An 18,580-nucleotide genomic window follows, 5' to 3' on the forward strand; every position below is an offset into this window, starting at 1 on the left:
TGTATCCTTGGAGATGTTCAAACTCGGCTGGGACAAGGGCCAGATTAACCCAATGAGTGGGACATTGAACAAAACAGCCTCTAGAAGTCCTTTTCACTCTGAACTATTTTATAGTTGTATTACTGCATAAATTACTCAAAGGCTGAAACTTTTACATGAGATGCAAGCATTTTTTTGAAAGAATGTTGCATGCATATGTATACATGGTTCATAACTATATAATGTTCAAATGTAAAACCCTAACTTAGAATTCTAAAGCTTGCTGACAATGACATATTCATGGCTTTCAAATTTGCTGGAAAAATCCTCTTTCCTTGTGGAAACAGACTTGAACCATGAAAATTTGTTAAAATCTGAATAATTTCTAGATAGGTAACAAACTGCAATTAATTTCAGTGGTACAAGTAGAAAAAAAAATGAACTGAGGTAGAAAGCCAAAGATGTATTGAATTGCATGGAAGCTGATAATTAGTTTCCAACAAAAAAAAAAAAAACCAACCCTGAAGCTTTTCACAATTGAATTACAGTAGAAACACACAGACAACAGAAAGAAGCATAATATGCTAATTGAAATTATATTTTATCTAAAATTTCTCTTAAACTAAAATACTTCTTCATTCTTCTCATGCAATTTTTCTATGACTACTAAAAAACAATCACTCAGGTTTTACATGACTGTGGTCACTCTTCTTCCAAAGCTGTTTAGTACATGACAGTACCTCTTAACTCTGAGTAATACATGTTCCTGCCAGGAAATCTACTCTAAAAGCAAAATAGCACTACCAAATGCCAGTGGTTAGTGGTAGTATCCTCTCCTTGGTAATGCAGTGCAGAGCTGCAGCAGCTCAAAATTAATTCCTTCTGCCTGCACAAGGACTGGAAATGAAACAATTTCATTTAAGAACATCCAAATATTTTATTTCAGTTTTATTATTTTTTCAGTCTTTTTCAAGTGTTTGGTTTAAGATACATCCAAAACTACACACAGAAAAATTCAGGGGTTTAGGTGTTAATAGAGGCAGTTCCCTTATAATCAGCAGTCAGTGAAACAAATATTTGTCCTGCCCAAGAAAAATTACAAATTAGCATCCAGTTCTGTACAAGGGATCTCCTACACCGAAACAATGTTAGCACAGTGCAGGAGGGCTATTTCCCTCCCAGCCTCAAATCTCTATCCCAAAATAAAGGTATTTTTGAAGGTTTTTTTCTGTAACTGCCATTTAGAAAAAATTTAAGTAACATAAAAATGAGTCAATTTCTATAGAAATGGTCTTCTTATTATTTAATCAGGCCAGTATCTGAGTGATTCATGAACAGCAGGTTGTAATTCAATAAGTAGTTCATGCATCTCTGAGTTGAGAAAATTTAAAGGGAAGAAAAAGGAGAATAAATAAACCCCTTCCCCACAGGACTTAAAAAACACTCTGTCCATGATAAATACTACCTAATTTACTTTAAAGCAGTTAACATCTACTTAGTTCCTTAGCTTATTTGGTGTTCACTTACAGCAATAGTTGAGCACCAGTGATGCTAGGTACTGTATAAATCCATAACAAAAGCACAGATAACCAGCAGCTTAGAGAAATTTACTGCACAAAGCAGTTGTGAAAGGAGTTAATTGACATCTGGGAGTACTGTAAACAAGCCAAAATTTTTCTTCCACAAAGTAAAATGCACTGGAAAAAAGCTGCATCATGCAGGAACCTTTATATTCATCCCAAAGATGTTTATTTTTGTAAGACTTAAGTTCCTGACCCCAAGATCAGGAAAAGTGCCCTTTATTTCTTTCCTCTTTCCACAAGGTGTCCGTCAGCTTGTGTAGGTAGGTATGCACTACACATATGCACACACAGAGAAACATATTCTCATGTGCATTATGGGCATTTCCAGGTTTACCTTAAAAATACCTCTTAGTTACAATGCTGAGAAAAAGACTATTATTCTAACGTTCCCACAGGGTGATTTTAGGAAGACTATGAAACAGTTGTAATTAGCTGGAGCTTAAAATAAGCAAATGGAGGAAGAAAATTTGCACTGCAGTTTAGCTCGATGTGCAGAATGAGCTCAAACAGCTACAGTGTCCTGATTTGTAGAAGAGCGATACTGATTTTCCAGGGATCAAAAATACTCTGTCCAACTTTCTGCACTGCCCTTTAGTTCCTACTCTCCCACCAGTCAAGTTAAATTGAAAAGAACGACAGTTGAAGAGGGTAGGTGGAGAGAATACTGCTGGAGCAAATGGTGCAGCTCTAATTCTCATTCTATCCCCACCTTTTGACTGAATATATCCATAGCTTTTCAAAATACAAAGTCACCTTTCTGGAGCATCTGATTGCTTTTAACATAACTCCTTTTTCTGCCTGCTTTCATCTACCTTTCTTGGATCAAATATAAATGTGATTCCATCTCTTTATCTGGCACAGAGAGCTCCTACTAATACTTCATCAAGATAAAAAACACTATAAAAGCCAAAACACATTTTCCATATTATTGTTGTAACCCAACAAAATCTGAAGTACAGTGTTGTTAGACAGAATATCAAAAAAAATGAGACTTTTTTCCTAGATCATTCTATAACTATTCTTGCTGCAGGGGGCATTGGAAATTTTGGAACATATGTGTTTTGCTGAATAAGGACAATAATGGTGCTGCTAGTACTGATGTGATTCTAAAAGTTGGTGACAGAGAGTGGTTAGTGATAAAAATTGATAGGATAAAAGAGGCCATGTAACAGAGACTTTATGTAAAATGAAAAGTAAATACCATCTGGAAAATCACTGGGTTTCTGCCCATTTCAGTTTCTGCCTTCTGTAAGACAAAATCACGTCGACAAATGACAGAAGTCTGCAAAAGTTATATTTGCAGTTTCATAGAAAACAGAGGTGATGCAACATTATCTTCCCCCACTTTGTAAAATCATTCTGTTGCCTTACTGACCATTGCTATATGTACATGTGCTAGCTAGTAATCATTACAAGAGCTCCGCAGGGTATCTGATAATTTGTCTGGAGAGAAGTCACTTTACACACCAGTGAGACCTCTTTTTAATGTTTTCTGGCTATCTGCACAGTGAGAGTTTCAGCTGACTGTTTCAGGTGAGGTACAAATTCAGCTGCTTATCAAAAAAGTAAAAAAGGCTCTTTCTTATGTCCCCAAGGCCCTGTACAGGCCATCAACTGGGTGGCTGACAAAAGGCCAGTACAGGATACAGCCTGCAGCCATAATTGTGGGTAATAGCAGCATTATCCTAAGGGGGTGGGTATTATAGGTAATTTCTACTCTGGGTCAGAAAGGCCCACAAACCAGCAGGGAAAGAGAGAGAGAGAGGAGAATTCTGAGAGGCCTTGAGAATGCTCATCTAGGAAGGCCCCAGGACTGGAACTGTGAATGATCTTCTCAAAGGAAGGAACTTTGCTATGAAGGTACATGTAAATGGAAATTAATCCACACCAAATGTGAAGAACTGGAGAATTTTTTGTTCTGTCAAAAATTTCTGGACTGGATTGAAAACTGCACTTAGAGGCTCTGACAAAGTCCTTTTAGAGCACCAGGTACAAGTGTCTGTGTAGCATGTCTGTGTCACATCCTCATCCCCTGGTCAGTGCATGTGATTTTCCCTGAAAGAAACATCTAGCAGAAAACAGTTTCATAAAGACATGGTTTTGCAAAGTTGTCAAAGTTTTGTATATACACATTTTCTATTTTTAATGCCCAACTCCTAATATTTTAGTTGTAAGAGATGGACTGAGTTAGGCTATTTATATTCAGCCACGACTTTTGTCACATTACACTGACAATAAAATTGAGTTTGTAAAGATATTAACTTACCCAAAATTCAAGCTGTAGTTGCTAAATATTTGACTGCAATGGGCAGTTTTGAAACAAGAACAAATTTGTTTAGGACCAGAAGAAAGAGTATTGTGATGAGATGTGTGATATACCTCTGTGTTAGTCTGACAAACCTAAGTTTGAAAGATTCTTGTTCAAGAGAGCTGAACAGATAAGTATTTTGATTTTTGTGGGGGCACTGGTGTCCCTGTTTTATTATCTGTTATTACAGATCCACTGAATTAATTTGCCTGTTTGAAGGATCAGGATCTAAATCTGACAAAATCCATGGGGGGTGGGGGGGAAAGAAGGTATGTATAACAGAAAAAAAAATAGAAAATTCAACAAATAATTTCAGTAACACTTATCTTCTTAGTCTGAGGTTATTAGGAACATGTTCACTATGGTAAAGTAGCAAATTATAAAGAAGTACTGACTGGTGTTCAAGTGATGGGAAGCTCTGCCTGAACACTGTTGGCTGAGAGATCAAGCAACAGCAGGGAACGCAAGATGTGTCCACAAGCAGTGTTGTTCAGAATCTTAAAAGTGATGATGGAGTAAATGTCAATCACTTACATGAAAAGCTATAGCCCATTTTCCTTATCATATTTACCAAAAAACACGTGGAAACTTCATATTTTGCAGTCTCCAAGTCCAACCTTATTATACAGGGACTGTCACAGTGAATAAATCAGAACTGTTTAAAACCCCGTAGGCTGTTCGCACAACTCAAGGCCACCTGTTCTTGGTTCTGGTGCCTTTCTGTGCCTTGCTGTAAACACAACATTCCGAAGGTCAGCAACCGCAAACCTTGGCGGCATGGCTGCCCTTGGTTCCATGCAGTCATAGTCAGATTACATTGCTGCTCACACAGCGGCCTTGCAGGTCCTCCATGAATAAATGTTCTCTGCAGACAGCAGCTCTACATTCTGAGAGAGCACATTTACAAAGCAGTCACTTATTCCACACTTATTTCTATGTATGAATATATAATCAAGGAGAGAAAGTCAAACAGTGGTGCAGTTTAAAAGCTACAGCAAGAATCTGTGCCACAGGCAACAGCGAGGCAGCCTTTCCACTTAGGTTTCTGAATGCTTTGTTGTAAACATATAATGTAGGACAGGGATGGAGCATGTCTTTTAAATGCACTGCCCACAAGCAGGGCAAGAATCCACTTAGTTCTTAACAAATGAACTCCTGTCACTGGAACTAACTGCAGCAAAGATAGATTTTTAGGCTATGTTTTCACTGAAGAACTGACACAAGAGAGTGGTCATCCCCACAGACTATGCCTCCAGCAGAACAGAATCATTGTGCAACCAACTCAACTTAAAAACATGCTTAAAGAAAATATTTTTATGTATAATTCTACTCAGACCTGAGTTCAGTTATAACATAATTCTCAACCTGGAGAGACAAAGAAGCAATGGCCAACCTAAACTAACCTTTTTGTTTGCAAAACATCTGATTTCACTTGTTTCTTCTAGTTCATATCTTGTGACGTGCATATGGACTCCATGAGCTCTTTGTGCTGCTCCCAAGACAGAAGCATCAGCTAGAAGATCCTGGTGAAATAAGACATTGCTTTCGTCATGAACAACTAAGCTCATCTGTCACCTGAAACAGACAGCTGAAACTCTCTGTGAAGGTGGTCTGAAGCTATCAAAAGAGATCTCACAGGTGTGCTAATAAAAGTGGTCTTCTCCAGCTGACACGGTTAGCATCCAGGGGACCTAAAGAGGAGGGTTCGATCAGTAAAATAACTACAGCAGGTAAAGTTTGGTAATGTGTAAGTAAAAACTGGGAGTGCATTTAAATCTAACCTAAGAATTCCATAGTAAATGGTAAAGATTTAAGTACTGTTGGCAGAGGTTCCTCCAGTGAATGCCCTTACTGCCTTGCCAAAACACCTTACCAAGCTTTTTCTTGTTCAGGCTGATCTGATATGACTGTTGGGTTCCTGTACATATGTTCTGGGCTTTCTTGGCACTCTAAAGCTGGCAAGTGGATCCAGTCAGATTCAGAAGCACTATCCTTCTGACTCCAGAGCATCTGGATACTGTGGGCAGACTGTTCGAAGAACATGTAAACTACTTATGCATCAAACAGAAGCAATATCCATGCCAGCTTAGCATGTGGTTTTTGAATTGCAAATTAAAAGGTTGAAAATGGGCTTCTGAAGCATCCTGGTGAATGCAAAGATATCTGAAAGAGATCTCTTTGTCAAGTGATCCAAACACTGTCATTCTAGCAACCAGTTTGTGTAGTCCTGAAGGGTGCATAGAGCATGGGAAGGCTGTTCTAGATCCTTCCCCATCTATTCCACAACAGTTTGGCTTTTTTACCAGCAGAGAGTTTTAATATATAGCTGGTGGCATTCATTATTGAAATCTTCAGAGAAATACAGACCCGTGGACATATTGGTGAAGAACTTCTACACTCTACTGCTGTTCTTCATTACTACTCATATCTTTCTGCCTCGGACAAGTCTTTTTATTCACTTGTAGTTTAGCTTTTGATGGCTGAACTGAACCTCACCCACAATTTTACATTTGACTCAGTTATTTGGTGCTTCACCTCTTAAGGTAGGTAAGACCTCCTGTGTTGATTTATTGAGAACATACACTACCAGGCTACTTTTGGTAACTTCCTGTGATATTTAACAAATATTCTCTAACCCCTAATGTCTCTAATGAACTCTGCTTCACCATTTGTTATCTTACATACAGACAAAAGAGCAAGTTTGCACTTGTCTGTATCACATTTATTCTCCATTGAAAATATAACTGCTACTTTTTCTATTCTCCAACCATATAGTAATAGTTCTTACTGAAAAGATTTGTTTAAAATACACAGTAGTGAGTTTTTAAGCTCATAATGGCATTTCTATCAAAATTAGTGGAAAGTATCTACACCCATTTTCTTTGCATTACCCTCTAGCTTTGCCCTGCCCGTTCATATCACAGTTCAGTTTTTAAAAGCAAAAGATTCTTTGTGCTACTAAAGGCATGATGCCAAAGCTCATATTTTCCTCCTACTGCATGGAACCCTCAGTATTTCTGTTCTCTTTTTACTTGTATTGATGGAGAACCTTTTATTATTTAGATATATTTCTCAAATCCTTTCTTGTCCCTGCCCTTTTTGACCTCTTAAGTGTTTCTTTGCTAATCAGGCCTTATTCCTTTCTGAATAGGCTTTCTCCTTCACTTCCAAAGTGTCCTTCATGAAGTAGTCAGCCAGCCAGCAGAACTGTAGCCTGCAGGTTTTTTAACCCCTGTGTTGTTTGTAATATAAATCCTAGACAGTTTTATATCCATTGACTGGAGGGAATTTAAATCTTCCTTCACATGTGAGTCCTGGTGTCCTCAATGTGACTTTTAATACTGAGAAATATCTTCAGTTTATCAAAGTTTATCCAAGTTTCTCCTCTGGAGAGGGAATACTTTTTTTTTTTGTAATAAAATTTTCTTTATCTTTCAATGCATTTTTTTTCACCTATGAGTACAAGATGAATCATATCTTTATCATACAACCCAAGGTTATTTCCCATGGTCAGCTTTTCTGTAACAGCCATGCTGCTCTGCAGTGCCAACCCTCAAAGCTCCAACTCTTGATTCAAGAGGAGCTTGACCACCAAAATTAAGGAATCCTTAATAAGCAATCAACTTTGTCCTGAAAGATTTGGCATGGTAAATCCCTGTCTTGCAGATAGATCAGCAGTGTGCTTTAATCCTGAGAGGAACCATGAAATAAGAGAATGACTCAGCCATCAGATTTAGGAATTCCTCTGTTCTCTAGGCCATTTGCTGGAGCTTTTTAGTTCTAATAATGTACCACAGATTAGGCATTTTGTTGTCAGAAAGAGAATGCATAAGATGTTGATTTTTTTACTATCTGTACTGGCTTCAAAGCTGAAAAATGACTGTTTTTAGAGCTTAATAACTATTTCAGCTTTTCAACACCCAAATTGGAATTTTTCCTCTCTTTGAAAGAGACAAAATTTTAAATAAAATCAATTAATTGTTGTTGTTATTATTTGTGACATGGCTGGGTAAAATATTTCCAAAACTTGTATAAAAGCATGCTGTTTTGAACACATGGTTCAAAATAATGACTTAGATTATTGACAAAAAACTTTATACACATTGTGTTCGCAAATTTTTAAGAGAATATCACAAATCTACAAAATTTCTAATAATGTTAGTTCATATACTTTCAGCACCTATTGCTTTGTTTCGAAAGTTATGAATACGTGTGTTAAACACGGGGTAAGGGAACACTCAGTTTTAATTAAATATAAAATTAGTAATTTAATTAAATATAAAGTGTGCTCCTCACCCAGTCATCTCAGAAAATCTTGGTGAGACTAAATTAATATGCCTTTAAACTCTGAAGTTACTTGCTAGTTCTCAACACAGCAGCATCTACCTACTCCTCCCTTTATAATGCAGGCAGCACAGGTAAGTTACGAATTAATCATTAATAATATGAGTTAATTTTTTTCCCTACTGAAAAAAGTCTCTATAAACTGCATGTAAAAGGTTACTGAATCTGATTCTTCATTACTTTCATTTGTGTAGATGTTCAAAACAGAAGCAAAGTCTGAAACCAGCACAATTAACATTTAGTATTCCCCTTCTGCTCCCTGAGCAGTTGATCCCACAAAACACAAGGATTTGGATAACTTGGGTTGTATGAGATAGGGACAAGTTAAAAACGTATCTTCTTCTCTGCTGAGAGTGAAGAGAAGGGAGAGCCCATAAGATAAAAACCAAAAAGTTCTTAAAAATATTTGTGGTTAATGGCTGACAAATAGTATCCTATATATTATTCCTGTTTTTGCAACAGGTTGTAATTAATTCTAAAAGCAAAAGCAAAATGAAAATTGAAATCTAAAAGAAGTATTTTTATCAAACATCAGATAATCCTTTTCTTGAAAGAAAGGTCTATTACTGTGAGCGTCAACCCTGATTTCTCCCTGCTTTACTATCAGGCAAAAATCGCAGTGTCAGCCCAGTGTTTGCAGCTCTCCTCCCATTCCCTCATGACCAGGCCTGCTGCACAGTACTGGAGCTGAAGGTAATCAGTTTAGCACATGAATATGATTTGATTATTTCTTTTTACATAGGCTATAAACCTGTCCAATCAGTTTTAAAAATCTTTTCAGTGTTCAAATCACTTAGCTTTTGCTGATTGAATTCCCTGCCTGAAATATATTAAGCAACTGGGGTTAAAAGAGGGTAGTCATTTTTATTTTTTCACTTTTAAACGCAAAGCTCTCTTACTTTCTTGAAATAATTCTTCATTAGAAATACAAGGATTTAGTACAGAGGTTCCCATTAGCACTGTATCTGAGATTTTTAATCATGTACCAACCTAATATGACTTTAGTGGATTTTGTATGTGATATTATCCTTCTTTGCAGTTCAGTCATGGTCTCCTGCTGGCTGGCACTGGTGAACAGGCTACAGGCAGCAGCTGCTGGTTTGACAGCCAGTTCTGTTCAAGGAGATGGTAACTGCAGGGCAGTGCATGCCCAGTAAAACAAGCTAAAATTGTCAGGGGATCCCTAAACAAGACCCTGCTACGTTGGAAAAGAGTCAATCTCTAAATAAACTCTGAAAGGTTTCTAGCGGTCAGGATGCAAGTGGAAGTAGTCTTCCTTTGGTAGTTTACATAATCATTTAATTTAATCCTTCCTGTGGTGTTTCCCAGCCACTGCTTTATTTCTTTGATCATAATCTGCTAGGACAAATGTCAGGAAATATGAGTCTACAAAGTGATGTGAATCTTGTTCCCTATTGGAGATGTGACTATGAGCATTATCTTCATGATATTTTCCTTCTCATGTATTCGTTTCTGCTCAGTGTTTTTCCAGTCTTTGATGACAGAGAAAAGCAATGACTTTCAAGCTTAAAAACTAACTTATATTATTCTGACCCTGGTGATGAGTGTACTTTAGCTTGCATTTCAAGGTGGAGAAAAGCCATAGTAGCATGGATATAATCCCTAAGGTTTATTATTGTGTGGTATTTGCAAGAAACCATGGCTTTTGGCTTCCATATTGTCTTGTACTTGCTCCAGCTCCATCATGGCATGTGTGATGAGACCTGCTTGAATATTTTTGTCTCACAGCATTCAAACATGGCCATTTCTTGCCTTTCAGTAGCTTTACAGACTTATGAGCTTTATGAATTAGACTGAATTTTTAAAAAAAGGTTTTCAAAACAATAAATGTATGCCATCAAGTACACAGAAATATATACACATATAAAAACCGATATGCATCCATAATTTAATACAGACTATAAATACAGAAATTACCATAAAATAATATTTGGACATCAATACTTTCTGGTTCATTTAAACTTTGCATTTACTAATTTAAAAATAGAAACAAAGAGATAGAAACCAAGAAGCATTACATCACTGTGGAAGCATATATTTTATATCCATTTGACATATCATGTGATTACAATGTGCAGTTGAGGTCATTACACTAAAGGGAAAATAATGGTAGAATGTAGAAGACAGTGAACCAAACAAGAGAATGTTTTGCTACTGCTAATATTTTGGTGTCTATTGGGTAAGAAGTTTTTCTCTTGACAGTGAAGTCCTAGCTTGCTTTTAATTAATGTTGCATTACTCTTTTTAATAATAGCATCTATTTAAGATATCATTAATAACAACATCTATTGAAGACACTAAGTCTTAGCATTAACTTAATGGGAGCATTAAACAGCATCTATTATATATTCCCAGTTAAATTAGCATGATGCTTTTTTAATGGATGTTTTAATAGACATTACTAACCAGAATATTATAAAATTAAAACAGAACTCAATGGGTTCTTTGAGTTCCTGTTCTAATACTCTGTGAAGCCACTGATTCTGAAAAAGAACAGTGTATGTATTTTTAATTTAATTTAATGGCATTTGGCAAGAGCTACAACACGCACATGCTTTTATATGGCACAAGATAAATATTCATTGAATTAAGAAATGGCTGTTTTAAAACCTATCTTACATTTTGATCCTGTGGGTCAAATTCTTTAATGAAGGGTTCTTTGTAAACATCTGTATACAAAGAGCCATGGTTACACTTTTTTTTTACTACCAGAAGTGTAGGTAAGTGTTTAATTTCCTGCTGAAACCATATCTGAAAATAATTGAGAGTCAACATTTCTTTAGAGAAAGAAACATTCTTTTGATAAATTACTATTCTCTTATTTTTCAAAAAATCCTCATTTTCTCTTGTTTGTTTGTGAAATTACACAGTGAATGTGAAGACTAAGTCTCAATTCCAACTTTTTCACCGGTTTCCAAGTGCAAAGCTGTAAAACTCCACAGCTCACAGATCTGCTTATTAAGCTGTCATTTTGGTCAGCAAAATATTTAGTTCACAGGCAGCAGAATCTGAACCTTCTCTTTATTGATTTTCAGATTGTGAGCCACATTCCTGAAAGTATATATTTTATCCACAGTAATCATTATTGTTCACATCAGTGAAGAAGGTCATTGGTCATCATCTTTCCATTTTAGCAGCAATTATGATCAATTCCCATTTTCTGTATTGGTCATCATTCTGCTGTGGAAATGTAGTAGACACCTGTCATACATCAAAAAACTTTAGAGAAAAGTGGCTTGCATAATCATTTAGCTGACATTTTGAATATGTCATTAACTTTTACATTTGGGTGAACCTTTAATTGTTTAACACCTCAGAGTAAGCCAAGAACTTTCAGCTAAATTTCTCAAATCACCAGTATTTTCTTTGAAATCCTAATGGTCTTACTTGAACACAAATCTGTCATTTCATGCAACAGACAAAGCTGGCAGACCTAATAGGAATTTCCCATCAGGCTTGCTTGAGAATATGATTCAAATTTTCACTGAAGGACTAAGCAAATACCTTCCCATCTCTCAGACTTGTCAGGAAGTGCAAATGAAAATCTTTACTTTTTACATGGCTTTCTTGCTACCTGTCTATATTCATCTGGCACTTTGAGATAAGGTCATGCACAAATAGTGCTTCCAGGTTGATCTCTGTGCATTTAGAAAATACATGCAATCAGTAAACAAGGAACAAAACTGTAAAGGTACGGCCTGAAAGTGGCAAAACAAACATACAGATTGAGAAAACAAAGGGTATTGTTGTCCTTTCTAAACACTCAACCTTTTAAAGGTATGTCTTAAACTAATGTGTCTAAAATGATCTTTTGATAAATGGGAGGAATATTTTTCCTGTAACAGTGAACTTTACACTGAATTCTCTAATGTTGTGAAGAGGAGCTGCTTTTGAAAGAACTTGCCCAGAGGTTCTTTCAAGAAACAAAGATGCTTTTATTTATAATCTCCAGAATTCCCAAAATGCAATGGTGTACGAAGACATTTGAAAGTAGATTTTTAATAATATGGGAAAAAATACGTGTATTCCTGCTGTGCTGAGATGGTTTGATTATACTGTAAAGTCCTTAAAAACTGAGTTTAATATATCTTTCGGGAGAAAAGAGAAGCTTAAAATAGGCCTTCATAACAGGCCTATATGAGTAAGGAAGACACTGGTTACTACATGTGCCAGTTTGCCTTGCTTTTTCTTCTAGTTTGGATGAAAATAGCTCATACTTGTAAATCCAGGGAGAGAATGAAGTAAACACAAGAGTTCAATACTTCAAATAGATGTCGAACTTCTAAATTTCCATTTACCAGCCTTTTCCCTTAAGAAAAGAAAAACTGCTTCAGGCAAGTTCTGCTGCTTCTATTATCTGGGTACAAATTTTATTTTCTAGCCTTGGACCAGGGAATGGAGGGTTGGGCTGTTACTAGGCTAGGCATCAAGGGGGGATGGGGAACCTCAGTTACCTCTCCATGTTTTCTGCCTTTATCTCTGGACAAGACAGAACATCTCTGCAGTGCCAGAGAGAGTGGCAGCCCAAGACTTCTCAGGAGTGCCAAATGGAGTGCTAAAGGTCTTTTTAGCAAGGCTTTTGATAGTCACTTACTAGAAAAGAATGGCTCTATTGAAACTGAGTCTGTTCTTGGAACACCCTGCCACATGGCTCAGGACAGGAAGGGGAGCATGGGGGGCCGGGTACCAGTGTCTCCTCTGCATAGCATGGAAGAAGCTAAATCCCTCCTATTCAAGACTTCATTAAATGAAAAATATTTGTTGGATAAGGGATGCTGACTTCTTGGCTTGCTGAGCAGGATACTTGCCTGAAATGCAGATGACCTAGATCAAATTTTCTGTTCCAATTCCAGTTCCAAATTGGATGCAACAGGGACTTGAACTTGCAGCCTCAATTCCCAAGAGAGTGCCACTAACTTAAAACCTAGTAGCTAGGAAAGCTCCTGGGATTTTTAAAAAAATTTAATTTTGTTACAGATATTCAGAATTGGAGCCCATAATTGCTTTCAGCTGTAGTTTCACTGAAACAAATACATTCCTATAGAATTTGATTAAAACAGATCAGCATTTTCTCCCAACATCAATGAATCAAGAATATTTTGGGGAGCTATCCTAACAAAAAATTATTTCAAAGAAGGAAAATGGGAAGGGTAAAAGAGGAGAATGGCATGGGATCAGAGTAAAGGTAGATAAGCCAAAATAAAGTCCTATTTGGAAAGGAAACAAAAACTTCCCTTTTAAAAATATCTCTAGAGCGTTCCTGGTTGAATACCTGCCCTGCTTACAAGGCCAATAGATTTTCTGCTCACCAGTGAACACCTGATGAGAGGAGCTGATTATTAATTCACTGAGTTATCAAACTCAGGTTCAATCTGGAAAACTGCATTTACAGCCAGAAATCCATGAGAGCCCAGTTTAGGCTCAAGACCCTTGATGTCTATTGTAGCCAGCCAAGCTTTCTCTTCTAGCTTTTTCCTCATCTTATTATTCTTACACTTTCTGATGCATATTTCTATAAGCAGCCTTTTGTTTCCTATACTTCCAGCATTCCTTTTAATTGCACTGAGATTTTTTTTTTGTCTAGAAGTTTCAAAATCATTCATTAAGGAGACATACCTCCTGCTTTGATCCTTTGAGTATAGATGTGCTGATGCATTTGCTTTCCTCAGAAAGACCAATTTAATCTTTTGAGCAAATCATCTGCATGGAGGGAAGAATTTTGCATTCTAGTAGTCTCAAAGTGAAAGAGGTTAAATTTGTTAATGAGATAATATAATTTGGTTACAGCAAAGAAGGACAATACTTGGAAGATAGTAAGAGCTTTTTTCATCTCTCCCACATGATTCAGATACAAAACAGTATAAATGTTTAATCTTGCCTGTTTTCCAGCTTAACTCATGGGTAACTTGTGGCAAAGTGAAATGATGGAAATTGCAAAGATTAAGCAAATGGTTAAGAACCATTACAGATATATGCAAACGAAAGGATATGAAAACACCTATGGTCCTGTCAACTGTATTTTACAGATTCTGTGCAGACTCCTTAGAAATGCATGAATTCTAGACCAAACAAATGTCATGAGAATCCAAACAGTTAGGGACACAAGAACAGGTTACTAAACTGGAGAAGAAAACCTCAAACCAGGGAAAGCAACGGGGCTCTATATCACCAGAAAGCAGCCACATTTACTGAGATATAACAGGAAAGGTAAAGAAGAAAATCTTACAATTTTTTTTCTTGAGAGAAACATAAAAATTGGCCTTCTGGCATTCAACTGAGTTTAAAAATTAATCTTTGTAATAAAGCAATACTGCTACCTCAGCATATGCCAAAATACGTGACCCATTCATGCAAACACCTTTTTGTTCATCCTTCCTTTCTGATAATGATTTGTTATAAGTTCAACTAACATCAATTCTTGTATATTGGTATTGTGACTAGATTGATGAGAATTTGAGAATCTTTAGTACTGCAACTATTTAAAAATAAATCCAAATCCTAAAAGACGGGCTTGAAAATTAAATTTAGAAAATTACATGAATTTGGGGATTGCACTTTGTGTTATTTGACACTTGGGTGCTGGTTTTTTCAAGCTTTACTGCATAATGTTTTTAAGCTAGCTGCAAATGTAAAACAAGTGAAAAAACAAATCTGAAATGTTCACAAAATCCCAAGGCTCAGAGTAGAGCTGAGAAGAGTGCTCAATGCCAAGAGAAAATGAGTTGTCTGAAGCTGAATTTTATAGTTTTTGTTTCTATTTGTTGTTTTACTAAGAGCAAATTACAATACCAATGTCTACTGGTTCTGTAAAACTGTGCATTTGAAATATTACCAATTAATGAAATGTGGTATATTCATTTGGAATGAAATTTAATCTGCATGACTCCTGTCATGCATCATTCCACATAATTTGTTCAAAAAACAGCTTGTTTCCTGCAATGATAGCATGCATATTTTGGGGGCAGTCATTATTAAACTGGCTTATAAATTTTGACTGTGAAAAGGAACACATCTGTATTCTGTAAATATATATGCAATTACCTGAATTCCAGCTACGTTATGTTGATTCTGCTCTTTCTTTTCCTGATTGGAAAGAGAAAGATCTGCTTTTAAAATAAGCAGATGGACTTTCAAACTGCAAGCTTGAATGAATCATTGAAAGAACAAAAATGGTAGAAGAGAAGACGGAAATCATGGTGGAATCAAAAACAAGGATATGCAGAACAGACATCAGAAATTATGGATGCCAATGCAAAACAATTATGCTAAATGTGTTCTAGTGCTATAACATCACTAGCATTTTAATAACAGGAAACATCTGAGAGTTTGTTTTATAAGCATGATGCTATGTGGTTCTACTCCATGTGGGAGCTACTGAGAGGTTCTGGGACAGGTTTCACACAAATCAGTTTTTAAACTTTTAAAAATCTTTCCTGATTGATATTCCTGTTACATATGCCATGGCAGACACAGTCTGAAGAGGTCACAGCCCTGATGTGAATGTGATCTCTCAGTCAAGACCCTGGGTAATGGATGGGTTTAGGCTCACTTTCTCAAGCCCAGAAGCAGGAGAACAGTTTATGACCTGGAGCCCTACCTACATCATACAAACAGAACCTCAATAAAAACTGTGTTAGTCAGGGCATCCTAGCACAGACACAGCTATAATATGGTAATCTGAATTTACAGAGTCTTCAGTGTCCTCCTCCACATCCCTGCCATCTTGTATTTGCAGCACAGTTCCACTGGTCATCTACAGATTGGATCTCTTTCTTCACCTAAGCAGAGACTGAGAATCAATAAAAGCACCTTGGATCTCTGTTCTTAGGTAGATTTGACACTGTGGAAAACTGTGGCTCTGTTTCCCACTGCACAATTACCTTTCTCAGAGCACACATCTCTGGTTTTTGGCAGGTTTCAAATCTGCCTTAGTTTTAACAGCAAACTGGTTCTGCCAAGGTAAGAGCCCACTTGAATCCTTGAGATGTGAAAACAAGTGAAACCACTGTCAGAAATATATAACTTTTTGCTGCTACAAACAGCAGTTTTGTGCCCATCTACATCTGAGCTTCTTCGATTTTTTTAAAAAAGCAGTAAGTTTTATTTAAAGCAAATTATAATAATAAAGACTTTAAAATTATATTTTTACTATAAGCATTGGGTTAAAGCAGAATAATGCATAGGTATCTGTCAAGGGATACCGAAAATATAGAGGCAATTTGTAGAGAGAAACCTGAGATTCAGCAGCTCCTGAGCAGCCATACACTCAATATATTCAGCAGCTTCTGAGTAGCCAGGCTGACATTAAATTAGACTGCTAGAATAGGATGTTCCAAGCAAAGGGACAGCATTCTTGGGGTCAGTGCCATCAAGTGAATATATAAAGAATCAGAAGAAAATTAGGGCATTTAACTGAGAGGTTTGAATTTGAGAAGAAAGGATAGTCAAAGATCAAACTAGCTTTACACTCCTAAATAAGTTGTAATTGGAGAAATGTGGGTTCTATTAAATCTGCCTTGAGACCAGTTAAAATGTCCAAATGGAAAACAATAAGAACATGTCCCAAAACTGTCAGTCATCTTATGAGCAATAGATTTTTGAGGAGTTTCATAATGGAAAATTTAGGCTAAATAATGCAATCTGTATATAGTAAGTCAGATACAGAAAGTCTAGTTCAAATGCAATTTAAATATTACAAACAGGGTTAGAGAAGGAAAAATAGGGCAAGAACTTTAGAGAACTTGGAGTAAAATGATACAGCTAAATACAAACAAGACATGGAAAGGAAAATGATATAAAAAAGGCAAACAGAACCCCTGTACTACCATACCCAAACATCTCTCTCACACTAGGAAGAATAAAGGCCAGAAAATATCAGAATGACCTTTATTTAAGCCATTAAACCTACATTTAGATACCAATAGAAAATGGATGTTCAGTTTTGATCACAGGCATTCTCAGACTTCAGATTACCTGTGTTCTTTCAGTAAGAGCTCCATTTTTTAGAAATTCTAAGTCACAGAAGTCCCATATTTCTGTTTTATCTGTGGAAAGATCTTAGTACACCATTATAAGCTTAACTGTATGTCAGTGCAATTTATTACATGATTCAAATCAGAATGTACTTTTGGAAACCTTCCCAAAAGTTTACATTAGTGGATTCTTACCCCTCTACTTTGGGACTATAACATTATACAATGCATTAGAGGCTGAAAGCATAGAGCAAAGAAAAGGTGTAATTACAGTTCCTGTGTGGAACCTATAAATATATGGCAAGGATAAAGAAGACAAGATAAGAAACCAAAAATGAAAAAAAAATAGTGATGAGAAAATCACCTTAGAAATGACATCCTGAGGCAGAGGATATTGATGATGAATAGTAATAATATTCAGTCTCAGATAGTGCTGATGGTTCCAGCAAGAACTGCAGAGATTATCATTGTATTAGTCATTTTTCTGTGGCTTATTAAGAGAATTTCAGTTCAGCCAACTCTCCAGTTCTGGCTCAAGTGTTATGACCTGAAGGCAAAGATTACTCTGCTATACTTTCTAGCATGAAAAAAATGCATTAGAAATATTTTTTAATTAGAAGAGTAAACATACATAATTTTTTGCAGGAAAATATTATAGGAGGAATTGTTACTGAAACTATTAAAAATGTAGTTCTTACTGTGAAAGTGAAAGAATTTTGCATATTTTCAGGTTGCTTCAGGGTATTCCAGCAACGCCTTGAAGTTTAAAAGAATACTATCAGAAAGAGCCTTTTTCATCTTTTTCCAGACAGTACAAACCCCAATTCCAAAGCAAACTTTAAACTCACTCTCCATGCCAAGAGAAGAGTCTCTTAATTGCTATACTAGCTTTACTACTACTAGAGTAACCTCACTGTAGAATTTACTATATCCTTTACTGCTATAGTACATATCTTTAATACTATACTATTACAGCTATGCTAGCTTTGCTAATTTATTTACTGTTTTATTTTACTTTATACACTGTTTTGGTTTATTTTAGAAAATAAACTGTTTTTACTTTTATATTAATTAATTTCATCACTAATGCTGCTATATTAGCTTTACTGCTTTATACTAGCTTTATTACTACTATATAGGCTTTCCTACTGCTGTAATAGAGGTAAGTATATAAGTTATCACAGACCTCGTAACACTTAATTGTAGAAAATGTAAGTACCATTATCCCATCTTGGTGTGAATCTGGGCATGACTGCTTGGAAAGGAAATCTCTAATATATAATGAGAGAGCTCAAAAAGTAAGTAAGGAAAAGGTCCTGAGATATGTACTCCAAGGCTGGATTATATGAATGAACATGAAAAGCTGAATTAAA

At 36.2% G+C, this 18,580-nt stretch overlaps 1 long non-coding RNA gene across 9 annotated transcripts in view; it reads right to left on the bottom strand.

Moving 5' to 3' along the window:
- Positions 1 to 18,580, bottom strand: part of LOC119707768 — an 88,519-nt gene that overhangs the window by 60,834 nt on the left and 9,105 nt on the right. The gene's annotated exons all lie outside the window — the stretch shown is intronic.

Source organism: Motacilla alba, chromosome 1A (genome assembly GCF_015832195.1).
Source record: "Motacilla alba alba isolate MOTALB_02 chromosome 1A, Motacilla_alba_V1.0_pri, whole genome shotgun sequence".
Lineage (NCBI taxonomy): Eukaryota > Metazoa > Chordata > Aves > Passeriformes > Motacillidae > Motacilla > Motacilla alba.